The sequence below is a fragment of the Ursus maritimus genome, unplaced genomic scaffold (genome assembly GCF_017311325.1).
Source record: "Ursus maritimus isolate PB19 unplaced genomic scaffold, ASM1731132v1 scaffold_2, whole genome shotgun sequence".
Lineage (NCBI taxonomy): Eukaryota > Metazoa > Chordata > Mammalia > Carnivora > Ursidae > Ursus > Ursus maritimus.
Genome location: NW_024424452.1, coordinates 45074852 through 45096795, shown reverse-complemented (window position 1 = coordinate 45096795; position 21944 = coordinate 45074852). Strand labels below are relative to the sequence as shown.

Below are 21944 nucleotides of genomic sequence, written 5' to 3'. Positions count from 1 at the left end.
TCCCGGTGCGGGGATGAGCAGGGCGACTCTGAATCACAGGAAACTCTTATCAATGGAGAAGGCACAGACTTCAATCCATGTACGAACTTGACCTTTTACTGAGCTCTTCCTGATAACGTCTTATAACTGGCTCCTCCTCCCCCCTCCAAAAAAATTTTGTTTCTTTTGTCTTTAGCTGAAGATAGTATTTAAGTGATGGTTTGGGCATTTTGGGGAGTCACTCGGTTTTCCTGGATATTTCCCATGTAAACAGGAGGTATTTATATTATTCAAATTCTGTTTGTTTTTTTCTCCTGTTAATCTGTCTTTTGTTACTGAGGAGGGGGGAGGCGTCTCAGCCCAGACCCTAGAAGGGTAAGGGGAACATTGTTTCTCCTCCTTTACAACACCAAACAGGAGTCTCTATAGAAATAGGAGTCTCTCTTTTCCATCACAGCTGGGAAGACTAAAGAACAAAATACAAAGAGGTATTTCTAAAAGAAAACGGATAGGAGTATAGAGGCACACTTTTTTTTTTTTTGAAGATTTTATTTATTTGTGAGAGAGAAAGAACATGACAGGGGAGGGACGGGGGAAAGGGACAAGCAGACTCCTTGTAATCTTCGATATATTATCCATCTTTTTAAAGCTCTGTTGTTTCATCTTTAAAATGGAGATTACATCAGCACTTATAACGTTGTTAAGATTAAATCAGAAAATCCATGGGTAATGTTTAAAAAAACAAAATTCAGGGGCGCCTGGGTGGCACAGCGGTTAAGCGTCTGCCTTTGGCTCAGGGCGTGATCCCGGCGTTATGGGATCGAGCCCCACATCAGGCTCCTCCGCTGGGAGCCTGCTTCTTCCTCTCCTACTCCCCCTGCTTGTGTTCCCTCTCTCCCTGGCTGTCTCTATCTCTGTCGAATAAATAAATAAAATCTTTAAAAAAAAATTCAACTGAATAAATTCTGAGGATCTTATGGGTTCTATACAATGATTCATTAACTGGGCAGCGTCTGATCTAGCAGATAGAAAAGAGCTCCGAGGAGCTGTGCAAAATGAAAGATTTTATAAGCAGAAGGGAGCAGAGAGAAGGAAGTTATACCAGTCCAAAAAGAAGAATGGTTATGGCAAGATTACTTTCCTTCAGGGGACGATGGGGTGGGGGGAGGCTGTCCTCAGGAAGATTACCTAACTTATGCAGATCAGACGATTAGTGATTGGTTTAAGACCATTTCTGGAAGAGCCAAAACTGTAATTAAGTCTCAGTTTGATGACGTGGGGTTTAGCATCTTAAGTTTGTCAACTCGTTCTTAACAATACTTAACACAGAGGCAGGGGGCACCTGGGTGGCTCAGTCAGTTAAGTGTCTGTCTTCAGCTCAGGTCATGATCCCAGGGTTGTGGGATTGAGCCCCACACGGGGCTCCTTGCTTAGCGGGGAGCCTGCTTCTCCTTCTGCCACCCCCCTGCTTGTGCACTCTCTCTCTCTGTCTCTCTGACAAATAAATAAGTAAAATCCAAACAAAAACAAAAGAAAACCACCTGGCATACAAATTTAGTCTTCATCATTACTGTCATTAAAAGACCAGGAGAGTCTCGTCTACGCGGACCGGACGAGGACCATTGTTTATGGACCCAATTTGTAAAGGGCCAATGAATGCCATTAACGCCTGGGACCGCGCTCCAGACACCCTTAGATTCTAGCCACGATTCAGGAGGTGCTCTTTTCTCTTTTCTCTGCTTGGCTGGCTCTTGTTTCTCTTCCTCTTAACACTCTGACCACCCTTTTAGTGGATTCCCGTGATTGTTTTATCAGTTCTCTCTCGGGTTTCCTCATTACAGCCACTTCCTCCAGCGCTGAGCCACCCACACAGCACTACAATCGGCTGCTGATCCCAGAAGAAGAGGAAGTCTGGGAGGAAAGGCAGCCACAGAAGGGAAGAAAGGAGAAAGAATGATTGAGTTGCGGGGGCTCTGGCTTCAGGCATCTCATCCAGGTGCTACACTACCGTCCCCAGACCAGCCTGGAATCTTCCTCTGGGAACTCATGTCCTTGCATTAAAGCATTGCAGCCTTTAACAACGTTTTAAGAAACACAAACGCCCTAAGCTGTGTGGGTCGTTCACTTCCGAGGGTGCACTCGTTTACCAATCACCCTTTCTCAGAACAGCAGAGTATGAAGAATTTTGCTGAGAGGAGAGAGAAATAATAGGACAGAAGGGCTATTTCCCAGGAGGCCAAGACCCATGACAAAGTGAGGGGCTGAGACCACAAAAGGCTATTTATCTCTAATGACCTAAGTTAGGAAGGGAGGGGTAAGACCTGATTTTAGACCTAGCTGTGCCACTCTCTGGTCTTGGGCAAAGCATTTTGTTTCTCTGGACCTCGGCAAAATGAGGAGGATAGACAGGATGCTCTTTATCAGATATGACTTGTAAATATTTTCTCCCAGTCCGTGACTTGTCTTCTGAGTCTCTTGACATCATCTGCAGAACAGAAGTTACTAATTTTCAGTTATTTCTTTAATGGATCATATCTCTGACGTAGCATGTAAAAAGTCATTATCATATCCAAGGTCATCTAGATTGTTCTCCTTTGTTATCTACTGGGAGTTTTATAGTTTTGCATATTACACTTAGGTCTATGATCCATTTTGAGTTAATTTTTGTGAAGGGTTTAAGGTTGGTGGCTAGATTCACTTCTTTGTATGTGGATGTCCAATTGTTCCAGCACCATTTGTTGAAAGACTGTCTTTTCACCATTATATGGCTTTTGCTTCTTTGCCAAAAAGTCAGTTGAGTGTATTTATGTGGGTTTATTTCTGGGCTTTCTGTTCTGTTCCATTTATGTGTTTGTCCATTCTTTTGCCAATAACCAGGTGTTCTTTAAGCGTTCTTCTTGTTTTGTTCCTCTATTAAGGAAGACCGCTGAGTGTGGGTCTTCAGTGAATGTGCAACGGGGGAGAGCAGCCCCAGAGTCGCCCGCCAGCCACCCAGGTCAGCAGAGTGCAGCGAACCCTGCTCCTGCTAGGGGCCAAGGTGCAACCAGCAGCAGCTCTAGTGATGATGATGGAGGGGGGCCCGCACCAGGGCTGGTAACCACCAGATCTGTGTTTGGGAGGAGAAAGGGGAAACTGAGAGGTACAAGAAGAAGAAAGAGAAAAAGCTAATTAATTTAAACCATGTGTTCTCCATCATCGGGTACAACTTAACATTTCATAATGAATTTGTTGTGAGGAAATAATACAATTAAAAGTATTTGCACAATTAAAAAAAAAAGAATTCTTCTTGGTTGGGGGCACCTGAGTGGCTCACTTGGTTAGGTGTCCAACACTTGATTTTTGCTCAGGTCATGATCTTGGAGCCATGAGATCAAGCCCTGTGTTGGGCTCCATGCTGGGTGTGGAGCCTGCTTAGGATTCTCTCTCTCTCTCCCCAAATCCTCACAAGTGTGCACGTGCTCTCTCTTGCAGTAAAAAATAAATAAATAGGGGCGCCTGGGTGGCACAGCGGTTAAGCGTCTGCCTTCGGCTCAGGGCGTGATCCCGGCGTTCTGGGATCGAGCCCCACATCAGGCTCCTCCACTATGAGCCTGCTTCTTCCTCTCCCACTCCCCCTGCTTGTGTTCCCTCTCTCGCTGGCTGTCTCTATCCTGTTGAATAAATAAATAAATAAATAAATAAATAAATAAATAAATAAATTAAAATTAAAATTAAAAATTTAAAAAAAAAAAGAGTTCTTCTTGTTCTAACCAGCTCTTCCTATTCATTAACCTATATGTTAATAAGCATTGACTCATATTGGGCAGGAAAACTTTCCTCTACCCTACAATAGTCTTCTGGTTGGTCTAAGAGTTAAACTGACATGAGACAGATTAACAGCAGAAAGTCGATTAAATTACATTTATACAGGGGCTCCATCAGAACCAGCAGCTCCCAGGCAGACAGGCAATTGAGGCTTATACACCATCCAGAACTAAGGAGAAGGGGGTAGGGGCCTATGACTTCAAAGGGAAGGAAATCAATTCACAGAAAGATGAAAATGAAAATGAGTAAATGTTGGGTAAACAAGTGTTTGCTGGGCCACACAGAAACAATGGGACATAGAGAAGAATTTTAACAGACTTTCCTAAATGCCTCCCTGTCTACCACACCTAGTTCATATTATACTGTAGTTATCTACGTTAACAGTGGGGGGTGGGGATTCAGGGTTGGGACAGAGGGAGGGACGTGTGGGCCCAACATGGGCCAGATCTGGGGCTTGATCTAAGGACCTTGAGATGATGACCTGAGCCAAACTCAGATGCTTAACGGACTGAGCCACCCAGGTACCCCTTGAGCCTTCTCTTAAATTAATTATCGTAAAATAATCCTCATGCCATAGAGACACATTTTGGGTGGTGAATTTTACTCCCCACAGTCCTACTTCCCAAAATTTTGAAACTTCCCAAAATTTCATAGTCCATGATGTAGGAAAGATGTTAGGGTTCAAAGCTGATCGCCAAGAAAGAATTCTTGACACGTCTTTGGTGCAAAAACATGGTTTTATTAAAGCATGGGGACAGGATCCATGGGCAGAAAGAGCTGCACTGGGGTCATGAGGAGTGGCCCGTTTTATACTTTCAAGTTGGGAGGGTATTAGGGATAGCGTGAGTCTTTAAGGAATTTTGGAAGCAAGGTTCCCAGGACCTTGAGGGGCGAGCTATTGTTAGGAAAAAGTCATTTATTACTGTGTAATAAAACCTTAGTCATGAGACCCTTCAGATGTATATCAGTGGGTCATATGCGGGGGGATGATTGCCAACATCTTGGGGGGTAGAGATAAAGGACGTTTCCAAAGGAATTTTCATGTTAAATTAGACTTACAGGATCCTGAAGGGTCAGGCTAAGGTTGCCTTTTGAGCCTAGCAAAGTATCAGCAAGGAGGCAGTGGTGTTCCTCGTGTAGATTGCTCTGCCTGTTTCAAGGGCTTGTCAATGGGCTGCAGGTCCTAAGGAAATTTAATAATTTTCCTCTGCCTTTTTTTTCCACATCAGTCCAGAAGCTAAGTTGGTACATTATTTCATCTTCCTGAAACAGTCTCCCTGTCCTGACGAGGTCAGTTCAGTTACACTCATTTCAGAGGCCAGGGATGCAGGTATGTTCCCAAGGTGAGCCAGTTGTTCAAGTAATCAGGTATTAAGTAAGAGGCCTTTTTATGGAGATAAAAGAAAAACAATGGTTAATGATTCGAGCAAATTATCAACTTGGTTTCTGAGTTCTGAAGGCAGCCAGTTGAGACAGTGTTTAGTGTCCATCCTGAAGCATCTCCGGAGGGAGCGAGGACAGGCAGCAGCAATCCGGCATGAAGATGATCCACACGTGAGCTGATGTGGTGATTTCTCTAAAGTTTATGTCGAGTCGTTCTTACTTCGTTCGTAGGGCTTCGGAAAAAAGAGCAGCTTTATTTCCCAGTGATTTCAAGTCAGACGGGTGAGACAAAAATTGAAAACATTAGTTTGCAGAATTGTAGCCAGACCCTAGAGGAAACTTGAAGAATTGGGATCTAGTCCAGTTTGCAAAAAACAGTACTAGAATTTAATAATCGCAAAGGGGTGCTACGGAAACAATTCTTGCTCTCTATAATTGCCTTAATTTCTAGCAAAGGTAACCAAAGTATGACAAATTTGTTTGCAAAATAAGTCTACTTTCAACAAACGTGGCCTGATCACTTGCATAAGTGCAGGAAGAAGGACGGCTAGTCGTACAGGCTCTTCTGTATCTGCTTTGCTACCAGTTCTCATAAGGAATCTCCAACTTGAACTTTCAGGGCCGCCTGGGTGGCTCAGTCGTTAAGCGTCTGCCTTCGACCCAGAGCGTGATCCCAGCGTTCTGGGGTCGAGCCCCACATCAGGCACCCTGCTCCGCTGGGAGCCTGCTTCTTCCTCTCCCATTCCCCCTGCTTGTGTTCCCCTCTCACTGGCTGTGTCTCTCTCTGTCAAATAAATAAATAAAAATCTTTAAAAACACAAAAACAAAAAAAAATCGAACTTTCAATCTTGAGGCTAAGAAGTCAAGCCAAATACTTGCCATCAGACTTCACCCGCCACACCTATAGATTTGAATTCATTCCTCTCTTCTCCAGGTCCCGGAAAGATCCTGAGATTCCTGCACCTGCCGGGAAGTGGCGTTCTTTACTTTCCTGGTAAGCTGCTGGAAACCCTGGAAGCAAGCTATCAGGCCAATATTTCCAATACCGGATCCATCAAGTTAATCTTCACTCCTTAAAGCTGTCTGACCATCTCTCAGTCTCTGCACATCTCTCTCAAAAACGACATTCCAGTCTAAGCCTTGGCAATATAAGAATGTTTCCAATGGTGTCCTATGGCAAGGAGAATTGACTCTTATATGCAAATAAATGTATTGGCATAAAAATAAGAATACTCACAAAGTTCTCAAATTCTGGAGGGGTCCGGCAGAGAGAAAAAGATCAATGTTTCCATTCTGCTTACAAAGGTATAATTTGCCAAACTGCTGTAAGTCATAATGAGCTTAAGAGAGAACGTTTCCTTATATCTGAAAAACAAAAGATTAAAGAACCAGCAATATTTGAAACAAAAAGTCATAAAAGTTATAATCATCCTCCTCAGTTTATTCAGTCCCATGTAATTAATTCTTGTTCTGCCTGAATCCAGTTTTTTTCCCTTTAGTTCTGGAAATGTTTACCCAGCTAATTTTATGATCTTAAAGGTATGAGAAAGCTGTTTTTTAGAGTTTTTTTCATGAGTCTCCTTTAAGATGAAGCATGTTTGCAGGAATTCTTTTATAAAAGCATCTGAGTAAAAAAATAAATGTCTGTAAATGATAAAAGACTTAAAAATGGCATGGTTAACAGTCTAATTAGAGTGCATTACAATGCAGTTGTTAAGGAAATTTCTGCGACAGACAATATTTTAAGATAATAACTAGAACTATGATTGATAATATTATGCATATCACAGATCATAATTTTAGGGATTTTATACAATTTCTAGGACATTTATATTAATATTTACCCATACAGAATCATCTAAGAAGATTCACGTCACTTACTTGACAATGTTTCCCATGTAATGTAACATATCGAATAGACCTAATTAGTTCAATATCTCTCTTTTATAAGGAGAGAGAACTAATCTTTTTATTTTTTTTTCCCCAAAGGACCCTCTGAAAAATCCCAGTTACTTCAAGGTTAAAAAAAAAAAAAAAGAAAAAAGAAAAACTCCATTTAGGATTTGATTTTTTGGAAGTTTGTCAAAAATATCAAAAAAGTGGGGCACCTGGCTGGCACAGCTGGAAGAGCGTGTGATGCCTGATCCTGGGATCTTGTGTTCAAACCCCATGTTGAATGTAGAGATTACTTAAAAATAAATAAATAAACTTTGGAAAAAATAAATATCGAAAAGGTTTAAAAACGCTTAGCCAAATAGGATCATAGGTTATTACTATGTAATAACTATTATTACATAATAACTATGTAATGATACTTAGTTATCCATTTAACCATGATGGCAAAGATTTTGCAGGCAAACACAGAATGTTAAATGGCTGTAAAAAGGGAAAACTTAGCTCTTATAATATTGAGAAGATTCGGTTTTCTTACATAATCAAAGACCTGATTACTTGCACAAGTGCAGGAAGAATGGCAGCTAATCATATAGGTTCTTTTATACCTGCTGATTAAGACAACATGAAGCACCAAACATTAATTTGATAAGCACAAAATTTTTGTTTTCTAGGCATGTTACTTCAAAGGCAAAGAAAAACCCTTCATAATCTCTTGCTAGTAAGAGCAGGACAATAGTCCAAGAAAATTTTGTCCCCTTAACAGATACACAGACCAAATTTTGGGATGCCTGATGGGCTCAGTCAGTTGAGTGTGGGACTCTTGATTTCAGGGCTGTGGGTTTTAAGTTCGAGCCCCCCAATGGGTATAGAGGTGACTTGAAAATAAAATCTAAGGGGTGTCTGCCTCTATATACAATGACAAGACTTCCCTATCTGAATATTCATCCCAACTCCAAACAAAAGGAACCCATTCACCCTGTCTTGGGGACTCAAGGCTTTGGAAGCATTTCCCCTGATCGCCTTATTTGCTGCATTTAAGATTTCTTTGTGGGACAAATCAAGCTGTTCCAGTTTCTGACTCACCAAGGAGGGAATTCAGGTTGGTTTGCTTACAAGTTTACATTATCTCTATTGCAAAATTTGTCAGCAGAAATAGAGCAAAAAATAATGGCTGATTTTGTCCAATGTTTCATGAAGTTTTCATGGGTAAGATTTTAAACATAATTCTTAATAACCAATAAATTAAATAGATGTAAGTAGAATAAAAGCTTTTAGGTGAACTTTTTTAGCAATAATTATGTGTTATGGTATACATACTTAGAAATGGTTTCCCAAATCTCTTTGGTAACTTAAAACCTTAAAGTTTCGCTTAGTTAAGTCAAATAATGGAAATTTATCAAATATCTAGATCATTTCTACAGAAGATAAAAATGAAACTTTAATTACTGAGCATAGATTTATCTACTTTTGGCTCCTTATTACAGAGAATGTAAAGATAAATTTGGGTTTGTTAAGGACAGCTTAAGTGTGCTTCTCTTGCAAATAAATAAATAAAATCTTCGAAAGAAAAGTTGGATATCTGCATTATAGTCAATGTTGGTAACCCTATTACATGTCTATATTATTTGAACCAACAAACATAGGGGCACCTGGCTGGCTTAGTTGGTAGAGCATGCAGTTCCTGATCTTGGGGTCATGAGTTTGAGCCCCATGTTGGGCACAGAGATTGTTAAAAAAAAAAAAAAAAAAAAGAGCTAACAAACTTAAACTAACTTTTATTTTCTGAAAATTTTCCTAGATCCTAGAACTTGAAAAAATCTGGGTTAGTATTGTATTGTATTTCTGAGATTTAGAAATGATTTATTTGTAAGTGCTTAATTTTAAGCCAATTAAATAGAACTCTTTTATGAATTAATGTGAGCAACACCATCCAGAGGTTAAACCCCCCCCCAATCTATAATGCACATACATATAGACAAACACAGAGATCCCGTAGCTTCTGTTTCAAAACAGTATAAAATACGCTAGCTTGTAAATAATAGTTAGAATAAACTTAATTTACTCACTCCTCTGGATGGTTTATTACTATTTGTAGAGAATACTTTTAAGATGTGTATTTGTCCGTGGAAGTAATCTTAGGAAGGCTATGGTGTCAGGTTTGGACACAAGAGCCCTTTATACAGTTTGTATTTTTAAAAAACACTGTTTTTTCTGTCTTTTTCTTTTTTCTTTAGTCTTTGGTGAGTATGGGGATTGTTTCAGATCCTTCCGTTGTTGAAAACTGACCTCCGTGCTTCGGAGCCAAACGTAATGCAAAGACAGGGACTGGGTATAAAGAAGGAAGATAGTTGGTTGCTTTGCTGGGCAAAGGAGGCTGCAGAAGGCTAAGGCCTTCAAAAACTGCAAGTCCCTAGAAGAAGGGGGGTATGTGGGCGGGGGGAGTTGGTTAATAGGAGAATACTGGATCTATGTGATGAAGTTGGGGAACATCAGTGAGGTTCAGTGGGGTGGGGTCAGGAGCCGACGACCAAGAAAGAATTCTTGAGGCGTCTTTGGTGCAAAATGGTGGTTTATTAAAGCGCGGGGACAGGACCCGTGGGCAGAAAGAGCTGCTGCCCCGGATTGTGAGGGGTGGCCTATTTTATACCCTCAAGTGAGGAGGGGGCTAGGGATAGCGTTTAAGTCTCTAAGGAATTTTGGAAGCAAGGTCTTCGGGACCTTGAGGGGGCTAGCTACTGTTGGGAAAGGGTCACTTATTACCGTCTAATAAAACCTGAGTCATGAGACCCTTCAGATGTATATCGCTGGGCCATATGCTGGGGGGATGATGGCCAACACGTATCTTGGGGGGTTAGAGATAAAGGAAGTTTCCAAAGGAATTTTTATACGTTAAAGTAGACTAACAGGATCTTGGTGGAGGGGAGGGGGTCAGTCCAGGACTGCCTTTGGCCCTTAGCAAAGTATTAACATGGAGGCCGCTGAGTTCCTAGAGCAATGTCACCATGCCTGTTTCAAGGACTTGTCAATGGGCTGTAGGTAGTAAGGACTGTTCCTTTGTCGTTTAGGGGAGCCAGGAGTGCCTGAGGAATGTTGCATACATCCCATGGGGGGGGGGTTGCAGGGTGTCAGCTCCTGCTTTGTCCTCAGCTTGCCGTCCCTTCCGTCATCATAAAGGATCTAGCTGGTTTCCACAGGAATCGTGGCTGTGCTGCCAGCCTCCACGGTTGTTTCCAGGGTGATTCCGGGTTCCTGAAACAAAAGGCTAAGAAGGGAGGAGGGGAGGTTTGGGGCAGAGAGGGGAAAAGGTACTTTAAAATGGAGCTTCCCTGAAGCCTTAGCGCAGCCATTTTGATTTTTGTTCAACTGTATGCTTTTAAGTGGTTTCCGTTTCTGGGATATTTACATTTCAAAGACATGGTAACATTTATATATTCAAGGGACAGAAAAAGTATGTCAGTTCCTCCAAGAAGGACTTTGGTTTCCTGAGGTCAATGATTTACAAAATCCTTTGAGATAAATGGGGAAAGTTGTAGGTTTGGTAAGAAGGAATAAATAGACTTCGGATTGCCTTTAGTGCTGCATTTTTTTTTAGTTTTGCAAAGATTTGTAAGATAAGGACAGTTGCTCTCAATTTTGTTTTCTTTTCTTCTTAAGTGGAGGACAATTGTACTTCCAATGCACTGATTTTTTTTTACAATATCGCAAATGTCTGAAGGCCAATAGGAAGGGGTCTGAGTGGACTTTGATTTTTGTTCTATGCCTAATTTCTGTTCTTTCATCTTATTACAGGAGTCCCTATGGCTAGCTGTTACGCCAATAAGACAATTGTTTAGAACGAGAGCTCTCCAAACATTTTTTTTTCTTTCAAATATAGCCAATTTAAAGGATCCATCATCCGGCCATGGGTGAGTAGGATTTTATATTAATTTCAGAAGAGACTTAAACCCATAAGCCTTTTTGTGGCTTAACCGAAGATGTGAGAGGTAGCCCAGAAGAGAGTGCAAAAAATGCAGCCTTCACAAGATCCAGAAAGTTCACTCCCAAAGATAGTCTAAGAAAGCACAGGCGGTACTATGAAGGGCCCTATTTTAAACAGCTGTTTCAAAACACAGGAAATCATGTGTTTTCCCTCCTTTTGAACAGAGTAGGGTGACTTACCAAGCCAAAAGTTCACCACCTCCCCACCCCCTAAGCTTGGGTCCACAGCGTATTTAGCTGCCTGCCGGTGCACGTGCACCCTCCAGCTGATGGAGACCAGAGAATACTCTCACCAATCATAAAGTAGACAAAAGAAAACAATGACCATCCCTGGGAGGAAAAAGGATCAAGAGAAAACAAAAGTACTTACAACAAATTTTTACCAAAGTTGCTCTACCCACGGAACTACTTTCACAAATATTTTCTTCTGCTCCTCTAAATTTAGATTTACAAAATGTACTCTTACCACTAACACCTCCATTAGACCCTGCAAGCAGATTTCAAGAAGACTGGCTTGGTAAGAAGTCTCACCTGCTCAGGTTTTATCAGAAGTCCCAGGATCTCTCAGCTGCAGCAGTCCTGGGTAAAAAGGTGTCCGGTCAAAGTTTATCCTGCCAACGATACCAACTGTTGGGGAAGGAAGAACAGTCCTCTACCCTCTAATATTCTTTTGATGGGGCTAAGAGTTAAACTGACTTGAGACAGAGTAACAGGAGAAAATCAATGTAATTACATTTATACAGGGGTTCCATCAGAATAGGAAGCCTCCAGGCAGTCAGGCAATTGAGGCTTATATGCCATCTAGAGCTAAGGAGAAGGGGGTAGTGTCTGGGACTTCAAAGGGAAGGAACCCAATTCAGAGAAGGATGAAAAACAGTAAATGTTGGGTAACCAAGTGTCTGTTGGACATACAGAAGCAATGGGACATACAGAGGAATTTTAACAAATAGGCTTTGCTAAGTGCCTCCCTGCCTACCACATCTAGCTCATATTATACTAGAGAAAACTATGGTGATAGCTCCCTTCCTGGAGAAGTTCCTCTGTCTAAATTCCTTTAGGCAGGTAGTGTAAGGTCAAAGGTTCTTCTTGAGCCTTCTGTTTCTTAAAAGTAATTTGCATAAAATAATCCACATGCCAAAGAGGCACATTTTGGGATGCATATTTTGCTCCCCTATACTCATTTCCAACTTTACCCAGTATAGGCTCCAGACTCAACTTTCTCTAATGTTGATTCCCAGCCTGACGGTGACCAATTTTTCATAACCTGTTGGGAACAAGAGAGAGTTGGGATCCCAGATCACACCCGGGCAGGCTGTCTTTTGAGGCCACAAACAGAAGGGTGGGAACTAAGATACCACTTACTAGGAGAGCTAAACAGGCACTGAGCCAGGAGGGAAGATGTCTGCCATCACCTGGACAGAAAGCAGAAAAGTCTGGCGCCAGAGAAGCCCCTTAATGAGGTCTCTAGGGCAAAAGTACTGGAGGATGAAGAATCAGAAACAGACGGAAGTGTGGTGGGTCTAGACTCAGTCCGGAACAAATCTTATCAACACAAAGGTCCCACAATTCATTCTTTTTATGCACTGATTGGAGGATTGCTAGGAAAGGACAAATCCTAAAAGGACAGGAATGTAAATGAAGATCTCTTCTGACCATAGCAGTTGAGTGAAATTGCAAATATAAAAGGTATGTCGTTGTTCATTGAGGAGACTTCAGGAAAAGTACCTCCAATCGGCTTTAGTTTATTAGTCTAGAAGCTGGGAAAAGTCATTTTGAATAAGATAGTGGTAGTCACCTGCTCAGCATCTGTTCTTGTGGCCTCCAGTCTCAGCAGAAGTTCCAGGAAAAGAGTTTACTGTGGCAAAGGTGCAGGGCAGGTGGGCAGGCAAGAGTGAACTTGAACCCTGGCAGAATTGCGGAAGTGAAGCTAGTCTTCTGGAACCACTGGAGGGAAATGATACTAAGGCTAGCAATAACAACAAATGCTGAGCAAGGGATAACTTGCCCAAGGGTGTTTACTAGAATCCGAGTGACTCAGTCAATACCCAGTCCTCTAACCCTGTGTTGACATTATGCTCATAAAAGAGGTGGGGTGGGGGAGGGAGGAGAAGATGAAGAAATAAGAGACAACAGTTTCTGCCCTGAGGAATTCTCAGTATAATGGGGAAGAGATGATGCATGCAGGAGACAGATGTAAAAACAGCATGAATACATCCTATCCTTCACCTGTATTAGCAGAACACAAAGGAACTTTGAATTTATGACTGAATCAAAAATCGAGGGAAAGTATGAATGTTAGCAAAAACGATTATTGATCAGAGAGTCAAAGTATTTCACCAAAAGGGTTTTGATTTTGGACACATCGACAGGTTAGCTGCAAGGTAGGTCTGAGTATCAAGCAGTAATAACATAAATCTAAGAAAACCCTGAAGAACACAGTAGCTAGGGGCGCCTGGGTGGCACAGCGGTTAAGCGTCTGCCTTTGGCTCAGGGCGTGATCCCGGCGTTATGGGATCGAGCCCCCCATCAGGCTCCTCCACTATGAGCCTGCTTCTTCCTCTCCCACTCCCCCTGCTTGTGTTCTCTCTCTGGCTGTCTCTATCTCTGTCGAATAAATAAATAAAATCTTTAAAAAAAAAAAAAAAAGAACACAGTAGCTAAGAGCGGCTTGGACCATTTATGTTAGGGTGGTCATAAAATTGACATTATGTTTATATTACAAACAACACAGCCTCGGGGCAAACAAATACCAATATCGTGCAGGGGTGAGAGCTTAGCATAGGAGAGACTGCAAACTGAACATACAGTGATGAGAGGAACATATAGAAAAGCCTACCACCATAGCATGACTCCTGTTTGCATAAGCTCCTAGTCATAATTGGGGAATAACTCTTAGTCACTTTGGATGATTATTTATTTATTTATCTTTATTTTAGAGAGAAAGAGAGAGCAAGCATGAGCGGCAGGGGAGGGGCAGAGGGAGAGGGAAGAGAGAATCTCCCGCAGACTCTGTGCCGAGCTTGGAGCCCAACACAGGGCTCAATCTCATGACCCTGAGATCATGACCTAAGCTGAAATCAAGAGTCAGATGCCCAACTGACTGAGCCACGCAGGCACCCCTGGATGAGGACTTTTAAAACACACCATTTCTACACAGAAAGGTAGGAAGAATGGAACATGGGGATACAAGACAACCAGAAGGCAAACAGATGGCAGTAGTGTCTTTACATGCCCATAATTACTCTAAATACAAGTAGATTGAGTTCACCAACTGAAAGGTAGAGAGTGGCTAGATAAAATTTTAAAAAACAAGACCTGGGGTGCCTGGCTGGCTCAGTCAGTAGAGCATGTTACTTTTTATCTTGGGATTGTGAGCTTAAGCCCCATGCTGGGTGTAGAGATTATTTAAAAATATTAAAACTTAAAAAAAAAAAAAGACCCAACTATATGCTGCCTACAGGAGACCCATTTCAGCTCTAAAGACACATAGAGGCTCAAAATGAAGAAATGGAAGAAGTTATTGCATGCATGTGGAAACCAAAAGAAAGTGGGCATAGCTATTCTTACATCAGTTGAAACAGACTTCAAGCCAAAAACAGTAACAAGAGACAAAGAAGGCCATTATACAAGGATGAAAGGGTCAATACAAGAATATATAAGAGTTATAAACATATATGCACTCAACATTGGAGCACCAAAATGTATTAAGTAAATACTAATAGATCTAATGAGAGAAATAGACAATAATACACTAATAGTAGGGGACCTCAATATCCCCCTGTAGGCAATGGATAGGTCATCCAGGCAGAAAATCAAGAATGAAATCTTGGAATTGAACCATACCCTAGAACAAATAAATTTAACAAGTACACACAGAACTTTCCATCCAGTAGTAGAATACACATTCTTCTCCAGTACCCATGGAACATTCTCCAGGATAGATCATATGATAGGACACAAAACAATATTAGCAAATTTAAGAAGACGGAAATCATACCAACTATCTTTTCTGACCACAATGGAAAAAAACTAGAAATCAACAACTGAAAAAAAATGGGAAGTTACAAATATGTAGAAACTAAACAACACACTTCTTTTTTTTCAATGAGCATTTGATCATTTTATTAACAAAATATAAGCAAGAAATACATCCCTCTTTGGTGAAACTTTTTAAATCATTTTATGTGGAGAACCTTGACATGTATCAATTATAAAACATTAAACAACACACTTCCAAACAACAATGGGTCAAAGAAGAAATCAAAAAGGAAGTAAAAACCTTGAAACAAATGAAAATGTAAATACACCATATCAAAACTTATGGGATGTGGCAAAATCAGTTTTGAGAGGAAAGTTTATAGCAATAAAAGCATATATTAAAAAATGAGAAAGCTCTCAAATAACTAACTCACTATACACCTCAAGGAACTATCAAAAGAACAAATTAAGCCCAAAGTTAGCAGAAGGAAGGAAATAATAAAGATCAGAGTGGAAATAAATGAAATAGAGATAAGAAAAACAGAAAGGAGCAATGAAACTAAAAGCTGGTTCTTCAAAAAGATAAACAAAATTAACAAACCTTTATCTGACTAACAAGAGAAAACAGAGAGAATACTCAGATAAATAAAATTAGGAATAAAAAAGAGACATTATAACTGATACTGCAGACATACATAAGACCATAAAAGACTGTTATGAACAATTATATGCCAACAAATTAGATAACCTAGAAGAAATGGATACATTTCTAGAAACACACAACTTACCAAGACTAAATTAGGAAGAAATAGTAAATCTGAACAGATCAGTAACAAGTAAAAAAATTGAATCAGTAATCAAAAACTTTCCAACACAGAAAACCCAAGGGCCAGACCACTTCACTGGAAAATTCTACCAAACATTCAAAGAACTTAACACCAGTACTTCTCAAACTCTTTCAAAAAGTTGAGGAGGAGGAGAAGACACTTCTAAACTCATTCTACAAGGCCAGCATTACCCAGCCAGATAAGAACACCACAAGAAAACTTTAGACCAGTATCCCTGATGAATATAGATGTGAAAACTCTCAACAAAATATTAGCATACCAAATTCAAGAACACATAAAAGATTATACATCATGACCAGGTGGGATTTATCCCTGGGATGCAAGGCTGGTTCAACACATACAAATCACATACAAATGTAATATACTGCATTAATAAAATGCAAGATAAAAATCACATGATCATCCCAATAGATGCAGAAAAAGCATCTCACAAAAGATAACATTCTTTCATGATATAAGCCCTCAGTAGATTGAGTGTAGAGGAAACATACCTTAACATAATAAAGACCATATATGACAAACCCATAGCTAACATTCTACTCAATGGAGAAAAATTAAAAGCTTTTCCGCTAAGACGAAGAGCAAGAGAGGATGTCCACTCTTGCCACTCTTGTTCAATGTAGTACTGGAAGTCCTAGCCACAGCAAGTCATCAAGACAAAGAAATAAAAGGCATCCACACCAGGAAGGAAGAATTAAAACTGTTGCTATCTGCAGCTGATGTTTTGCATATAGAAAATGCCAAAGACTCAACCATAAAACTATTTGAACTAATCAGTAATTTAAGTCGCAGTATACAAAATCAACATACAGAAATTAGTTGCATTTCTATACACCACTGATGAAACATCTGAAAAAGAAATAAAGAAAAATATCCTATTCATGTTAGCATCAAAAACAACAAAATACTTAGGAATAAATTTGACAATGGAAGTGAAAGGTTGTTCAACTAGAACTACAAGACTTTCCTGAGAGAAATCAAAGAAGACATAAACATGGAAAGACATCCCATGTTCATGGATCAGGAGGATTAATAGTGTTAAAATGTCCACACTACCCAAAACCATGCATAGATTCAATGCAATGCCCATCAAAATACCAATGGCATTTTTCACAGGAATTAAAAAAAGAAAAAAAATTCTAAAATTTGTATGTCACCAAGAAAGTCCCCAAAGAGCCAAAGCAATTCTGAGGAAAAAGAACAAAACTGGAAGTATCGCAGCTCCTGATTTCAAACTATACTACAAAGCTACAGTGATAGAAACAGTATGGTACTGGGGCGCCTGGGTGGCACAGCGGTTAAGCATCTGCCTTCGGCTCAGGGCGTGATCCCGGCGATCTGGGATCGAGCCCCAAATCAGGCTCTTCTGCTATGAGCCTGCTTCTTCCTCTCCCACTCCCCCTGCTTGTGTTCCCTCTCTCGCTGGCTGTCTCTATCTCTGTCAAATAAATAAATAAAATCTTTAAAAAAAAAAAAAAGAAACAGTATGGTACTGGAACAAAAATAGACACATAGACCAAGAGAGTCCAGACTTAAACCCTTGTTTGTATGGTCAACTAATATTTAACAACACAGTCAAGAATACCCAATGGAGGGGTGCCTGGGTGGCTCAGTTGTTAAGTGTCTGCCTTCAGCTCAGGGCATGATCCTGGCATTCTGGGATCGAGCCCCGCATCAGGCTCCTCTGCTGAGAGCCTGCTTCTTCCTCTCCCACCCCCTGCTTGTGTTCCCCCTCTCGCTGGCTGTCTCTCTGTCAAAATAAATAAATAAAATCTTAAAAAAAAAAAAAACAAAAAGAATACCCAATGGAGAAAGGGTAGTGTCTTCAACAAATGGTGCTGAGAAAATTGGACAAACAGATGCAGAGTGATGAAATTGGCACCACTCCCAAAAATTAACTCAAAATGGATCAAGGGGTTAAACATAAGACCAGATACTATAAAACTCCTAGAAGAAAACATAGAAGCAGCTCAACATTGGCCTTGGAAATGATTTTTTGGATATGACACTAACAGCCCAAACAACAACAGCAAAAATCAACAAATGGGGGACTGCATCAAACATAAAAGCTTTTGTACAGCAAAAAAATACAATGGACAAAATAAAAGGCAACCCACAGAATAGGAGAAAAATTTTGCAAACCATATATCAGATAAGGGGATAATACCAAAATATACAACTAATTCATACAACTCAATAGCAAAAACAAATCAAAACAAAACAAAAAACCCAAACAGCCTGATTTAAAAATGGGCAGAAGAACTAAACAGACGTTTTTCCAAAAAGATATCCAAATGGCCAACAGGGACATGAAAAGATGCTCACCATCACTCATCATCAGGGAAATGCAAATCAAAACCATAGAGAGATATCACATTACACCTGTTAGAATGGCTTTCATCAAGAAAACAAGAGATAACAAGTACTGCTGAAGATGTGGAGAAAAGGGAACACTTATACACTGTTGGTGGGGATGCGAATTAGTTCAACCGCTATGGAAAACAATATGAAGGTTCCTCAAAAAATTAGAAATAGATCTACCGTAGGATTGAGCAATTCCACCTCTGGCCAAATACCCAAAAGAAATGAAAGAATTTTGAAGAGATATATGCACTTCCGTGTTTACTGCAGCATTATTCACAATAGCCAAGACATGGGAACAACTGAAGTGCCCATCAATGGATGAATGGATAGAGATGTGCCACACACACACATGCACACGCACACACACACACACGCACACGCACATGCATGCACGCACGCATGATGGAATAATATTTAGTCATGAGAAAGGAGGACATCCAGACATTTGTGACAACATGGATGGGCCTTGAGCACATTATGCTAAGTGAGATAGAGAAAGACAAGTACTGTGTGATATCATTTATATGTGGAATTTTAAAAAGCCGAACTTATAAAAACAGTAAAATGGTGGAGACAGGAACTGAGACAGATGTTATTTAAGGGTACAAACTTACAACGAATAGTGAAAAGGCCCTAGAGATCTAATGCACAAAACAGTGACTATAGATAGAAAGATTGTATTATAATCATCAAACTTGATAAAAGACTAGAACTTAGTTATTCCAACTACTAAAGAAAGGATAGTTTTTTTAAAAAATTTAATTTATTTATTTGATAGGGACAGAGAGAGGAGAGAGTGCATGAGTGGGGGGGAGGGGCAGAGGGAGAGGGAGAAGCAGACTCCCCGCTAAGCAGGGAGCCTGACATGGAGCCTGGACCCTGGGATCATGAGCTGAGCTGAAGGCAGTTGCTTAAACAACTGAGCCACCCAGGCGCTCTAAATAGGGGGGTTACCCTAAAAATTACCCTAAAAAGGATAATTATGTAATATGATAGAGGTGATAATCCTCACTACAATGGCAATCATATTATAATATGTAAATGTATGAAATTAACATGCTATATACCTTCAATTTATATGATGTTATATGTCACATATATTTCAATTTTTACAAAATGTTTCACTTTTAGCTTTTCAGATTACCAAGTCATATGAGAAACAGATACGGTCACCTAATTCCTATGCCTAAATTCATCATGCCTGGCCATCCTGGTGATTTTTCATTTTGGACTTGGCCATTTTGGTTGAGTGGTGTAAACGCAGCTTCGAAAACAAGCCACATTAAGTTACCCTGATTAGAGCCACAAAAAAAGCCAGATGACAATACCCAGAATCGTTCTTGAACCCATCAGAGTGCTGAGTGACAGAGGGTTGAAATCTAATGAAGGAGGTACTTTCAAGGAGAGCTGGGGCCTGAGTGCAGGGTCACCTATACCAGAGCGTGGGAGGAAGATGGCGCTGCCAGAAGAATGGGTTAGAAAAATTCAGCTAAAATTGTGAACACATGGCTAGAAGCCGGGCATGGCCAAGAGCTGAGAGCTGCTGATGCAAGAGGAGTTCACACCCACTTGAAGGGTCCTCCCTGTGGAGTCATCTGGTGCTCATGAAAAGAATAGGGGCCGGGAGGGAGGTCAGAGAAAGCTTCCCTGGTGGCACACACTAAAGAACAGGAGCAGGGGCCATGGTGGGAAGGGAAGAAGCCCGACTGACCACTTCTCTGTAAGGAACAGCAGCCTTCCATTACTAGGAGAAGGGCCCAGGACATAGGTAAAAAACCATTACACCCGAAAAAGGGGAATAAAAAGAAAACTTCTACCCCTGGGGGAGAGCCTCGAAACCATCCCAGGACCAGACCTCGAGAAGGCTTCTTCCATCGCAAAGGGTGCAAAATCATTGACAAAGTCCTACACTCAAGTTCCAGGGACATAGAGCCTGCCTAAGCCTGAGGCAAGTCCAAAGTCCAAGTCAACAGGGACATCCCTGTCCCCACCAGGCTAGCAAGTGCTGAATAAGAAGCAACAGCCCTCCACCCCTGCGGAGAGTCTGCCTGGGGTGCAGGCACAGAAGCAAGCCTAAACTGGAGGATGGAGCAGAGACACTGAGAAAAACCCTCCAGGAGGTCCAGCCCCTCACCACAAACAAAGGGAACACTAGAAGAATTGAAGCTAACCACGGCAACAAGAAAACCAAGCCCGGCTCTACTCCTGACTAAATTGCCTCAATCCCCCACACCTCCTAGCTTAACAGAAGAAGGGGTGCTCGCTTCCAAGCATAAAGAGCATTTACTTCAGTCTCTACGCTCCTTATATAATGTTCAGAATTCAATAAAAAGTTATGAAACTACACGGGCACCTGGCTGGCTCAGTCGGTAGACCATGTGAGTCTTGATCTTGGGGTTGTGAGTTCGAACCCCACATTGGATGTAGAGATTTCTTAAATAAATAAAATCTTTTTTAAAAAAAATTATGAAACCACACAAAAAAGATAAAAAACAGCCGGGTCAAAAGACAATGCAAGCGAAACTGCCTCAGAGATAATCCAGATACAGTCCTATCAAACAAGGAATTTAAAAAACAAGTAACATGTTACAGGCTCTGGTGGAAAACATGGACGACCTGCATGAACAGATAAGAAATTTCAGTGGAGAGATAGAAACTATTAGAGTCAAATGGAAATGTAAGGAAATTGTGAACATGGCGAGAGAGAGGAAGGATATATTTGACAGGCTCATCGGCAGACCCCAAACGGCTGAGAAATAATCATCGTCTTGAAGATGGGTCCATAGAAATTAACCAAGCTGAAATTCAAAAGGAAAAGAACGTGAAAAAAAAAAAAAGGAAAATAGAACAGAACATCCAAGAAATGTGGAACAATATAAAATGCTCTAATGTATGTATAATTAAAATTCCAAAGAAGAGAGAAAGAACGGGCAGAGGAAACATTTGAAGAGATAATGGGTCAAACCAGAGATCCAAGGCGCTGAGAGAACCACCGTAGGCCAACTAAGCACACACACACCACCTAAACACACCCCATCCAAACTCCTGAAAACCAAGGAGAAAGAGAAGGTCATTAAAATACCAGTAGACCTTTCTTTTTAAAAATTGTAGAGAGCCAGGATATCCGGCCACTAGCCAGCGGCCAATAGCATAACTCATGAGGGAAGGGAAGGCAAGCTGAGGACAAAGCAGGAGCTGACACCCTGCAACCCCTCCCCCCCATGGGATGTATGCAACATTCCTCAGACACTCCTGGCTCCCCTAAGGGACAAAGGAACAGTCCTTACTACCTACAGCCCATTGACAAGTCCTTGAAACAGGCATGGTGACATTGCTCTAGGAACTCAGCGGCCTCCATGTTAATACTTTGCTAAGGGCCAAAGGCAGTCCTGGCCTGACCCCCTCCCCTCCACCAAGATCCTGTAAGTCTACTTTAACGTATAAAAATTCCTTTGGAAACTTCCTTTATCTCTACCCCCCAAGATATGTATTGGCAATCATCCCCCCAGCATATGGCCCACCGATATACATCGAAGGGTCTCATGACTCAGGTTTTATTAGACGGTAATAAGTGACCCTTTCCCAACAGTAGCTAGCCCCCTCAAGGTCCCGGAGACCTTGCTTCCAAAATTCCTTAGAGACTTACGCTATCCCTAGCCCCCTCCTCACTTGAGGGTATAAAATAGGCCATCCCCCAAAACCCCGGGGCAGCAG

The 21944-nt window shown here is 41.1% G+C and overlaps 1 long non-coding RNA gene across 7 annotated transcripts in view; it reads right to left on the bottom strand.

Moving 5' to 3' along the window:
- Positions 1-4516: 4516 nt before the first annotated feature.
- The window catches only part of LOC103658251, a 32915-nt gene continuing 15487 nt past the window's right edge, over positions 4517-21944 (bottom strand). For 4 of the 7 annotated variants that reach the window (XR_005836267.1, XR_005836270.1, XR_005836268.1 and 1 more), the window contains 4 exons: positions 11572-11651; positions 10161-10324; positions 6404-6531; positions 4517-5417 (listed from right to left, as the gene is read on the bottom strand). This is a non-coding gene — a long non-coding RNA (uncharacterized LOC103658251). Of the gene's footprint in view, positions 5418-5928; positions 6130-6403; positions 6532-10160; positions 10325-11571; positions 11652-12835; positions 12985-21944 lie in introns of those variants that run through there. The other 3 variants (XR_005836269.1, XR_005836273.1, XR_005836271.1) reach the window with 3 other exon arrangements.